This window comes from Cupressus sempervirens, chromosome 5, assembly GCF_028749045.1.
Source record: "Cupressus sempervirens isolate cs-2001-9-10 chromosome 5, ASM2874904v1, whole genome shotgun sequence".
NCBI classification, from domain to species: Eukaryota; Viridiplantae; Streptophyta; class Pinopsida; order Cupressales; family Cupressaceae; genus Cupressus; species Cupressus sempervirens.
In genome coordinates this window covers 760,584,676-760,588,020 of record NC_143122.1, presented here as the reverse complement: position 1 = coordinate 760,588,020, position 3,345 = coordinate 760,584,676, and the positions used below count along the sequence as shown (strand labels likewise).

The window sequence follows — 3,345 nt, the reverse complement described above, 5'->3', positions numbered from 1 at the left end:
CCTAGTAGAGTAAAAAACACACCCACCACAAAGCTCTGGGAACTTCAAATTGCCAGAGTAAAAACCATGACCAAAATTTCAATTGATCGCTGGAAAAACCCTTACAGCTCCCGCGCGCGTGAAAGAAAACAATGAAAGAGGTAGAAATTGCCCTTTTCACATGTTAAGTTCGTGTTGGTCGACCATATTTTTGCTTTCCATATTCCGACCAATCTAAAATATTTTAATAGATGGTCAAAAATTTTGATCTAAAAATAGGATCAAATGTACTAGTGTAAGCCACTGAATATGGACAAGACTTTGACCCGAGACTTCAAGAGCGAAAGATATAGGCCATGTTATAATTGTAAACCAATTTCTAGTGTTGACACTTTTACCCGGCAGACTCGTAATGGACAAGACTTTGACCCGGGACTTCAAGAGCGAAAGATATATTGAGACAAAGAGGGCTGGATTTGCAGCATAGGAAACCTGATAATGGGGAAGAAAAGCATTCCAGCATATTTGATGTTCGCTTTCGCTGTCGCTGTATTGATTATAATGTGCAACTGTGATGCCTCATCTAGTGGTACTGGTAGGGGACATTCTCTTTCCTTGGGCGCCTCGCTTGTTGGAAATCAAACCATAATTTCAAAGAATGGCAAGTTTAAATTGGGATTTTTCAGTCCAAATGGAAGTGATAACTGGTATATCGGCATCTGGTTTGCCAAAAGACGAGAGCAGATCATCGTCTGGGTGGCCAATAGGGAGAATCCTGCTAAGAGCAAGCCTGGGGTCTTGAAGCTCTCAAAAGAAGGTAGCCTTGGACTCTTTAATGTAGATGGCACGTCTCTTTGGTCGGCCAACATATCAAATAAGGTCTCATAGGCAGTGCTATTGGACTCTGGTAATTTTATAATGCTGAGCGATGACAACAAATTTGAGACTGTTTGGCAGAGTTTCGACTATGCAGTAGATATCTTGTTGCCGGAGATGAGGTTCGGTGGACAGCAAAAGCTAGTCGGTTGGAAAAACTCAATGGATCCCTCTTCCGGCCTCTTCTCCCTTCATTTGGATCCATCTAATGAAAAACAATTCGTGCTGACATGGAACAATTCTGTCCAGTATTGGGAGAGTGGACCATGGGACGGTAAAATTTTCAGTGCAATTCCAGAACTGGTAAACGGGGAGCTGTACAATCTCACCTTTGAAAGCACTATCTCTGGTTTGTACTTCTGGTACGAAGGGGTTGATCAGATCCCATGTTTTCTATAGATCAAATCCGGAGTAATACAACCCATTTCTTTGCATGACGGCTCTGTACCGACCATGGTGGGGAGTCGCCCGAGAGATCAGTGCGACGTCTATGGTCTCTGCGGTGCTTAGGAAGATGCAACTCCAACAATCGTGGCTTCTCCAGCTGTGTGGATGGTTTCTACCGCGCAGATAAGCGCGCTTGGGACTCTCAAAACTGGTGGTCAAGTGGCTGTGTTCGGCAGAGCCCACTTAACTACAGCACTGACCAATTTATCGACTCTGGTGCGACGTTGCCTGATGACACAACTTTGTCATAACCTGCAGTTGCACTCACAAAGGAAGATTGCAAGAAAGCCTGCCTCCTCAACTTCTCGTGCACTGCCTTTTCTTTCAATTCTCCTTCAGTCTCCTGCCAGATCTGGTCGGGAGATTTGCTAAACATGCAAACCCATTTATCAGACACCAGATCTACTGTTTTCATTCGAGTAGCTGCCTCTGCACTTCCATATAATCATAAACCGCTGCCCTCCTCCAAACCTAAAACCCTAGTTATTGTGAGTGCTCTCGCTGTAGCCCTTGCTTTGATTATCTTCTCAATTTTACTGTGGCAAAAGTACCGGATACTACCACCAATGAAGACGTCTGAGGATTCCTTGGACTCTTCTCTTAGAATGTATAGTTACAAGGAGTTGAAGATTGCAACAAGGAATTTCGGGTCTAAATTGGGCAGCGGAGGATTCGGATCACTGTTCAAGGGATCTCTAACAGACGGCACACTTGTGGCAATAAAGAGACTGGAAGGTTCAAGACAACATGATAAGCAGTTCCGAGCTGAAATCAGTTCTCTTGGCAACATACCACATGGGAATCTGATCAGGCTTAGAGGGTTTTGTGCCGAAGCTTCCAAAAGGTTGCTTGTTTATGATTACATGCCCAATAGCTCTCTAAATTCCCTATTGTTCGCTAGTGATTCCAACAGTAAACCCAAGTTGCTTGACTGCAAGACCCAGTGCTGTTCACTGCTGCCTGGCAATTCCAAAAGTAAACGGAAGGTACTGGACTGGAGGACCCGGTTCCAGATCGCTTTAGGCACTGCACGAGGTCTAGTTTATCTCCACGAGGAATGCAGAGATCGCATCATTCATGGCGATGTAAAGCCAGAGAATTTCTTCTGGATTGTAATTTTTCGCCCAAGTTAGCTGATTTTGGTTTGTCGAAGCTTGTGGGCAGAGATTTCAGCAAAGCACTAACCGCAACGAGAGGAACGATAGGGTATTTGGCTCCAGAGTGGATCTCTGAGGTTCCCATCAAGCCTAAAGTTGATGTTTATATTTTCGGTATTGTGCTCTTGGAAATCATTTCTGGGCGAAGAAGTATAGATTTGAACGTGCAAGATTCATGTCAGTATTACTTTCCTGCGTGGGCTGCAGCTCAAATTTGCCAGGGAAACACAATTAATATCGTAGATGAAGCTATTACAACGGAGGCAGATGTAGCAGAGTTGAGAAGAGCAGGCGTTGTAGGATTGCTATGCATAGAAAGAGAGGGGGAGAAGAGGCCAAGTATGGAACAAGTGGTGCGGATGTTGGAAGGGAAGATGGAACTTGGGACTCCGCAGACGCTGAGTTGTGCAGTTCAGGAAAACCAAGTTGATCGAACCGAGACCCATAGTGATAGCAGTGACAACTACACCAATTTTAGAATGACCTAAATCGGGAATGTATTTTAAAATGTTGGGACCTTTGTTAAAGCCAGCGGTCTTACCTTTCTTTAAAAGAGAGTCAGTGGTCCAGACATTTATTATGGATATCTTATTCTAATAAGTTACTTTTTCAAAGTGCGTTATTAAATAAGATCTTGCATAAACATCACGATGCATTTTAAAATTAGTTGTCTTGTCCTTTTTAAGTAAGAGTTTGTGGCTTGTTAGTCCCTGCCTTTTGAAACGCAGAGACTATTGTTTTCATATCGATTATGACAATTAATTTGTGCTGTCAAACTTTGAAAACAATAATATATCCTATGTTTCATACTAGTTCATGTTTCAAATTTTGAATTTTATTAAAATTTTTGAATTTTCCTATTGGTCAGCTGGTTTTTTCTAGTGGT

General features: G+C 42.9%; 1 pseudogene; it reads left to right on the top strand.

The window, feature by feature from the left end:
* Positions 1 to 477: 477 nt before the first annotated feature.
* On the top strand, positions 478 to 2,947 carry LOC149558128 (G-type lectin S-receptor-like serine/threonine-protein kinase At2g19130 pseudogene; annotated as a pseudogene).
* The last annotated feature ends 398 nt before the right edge of the window (positions 2,948 to 3,345 follow it).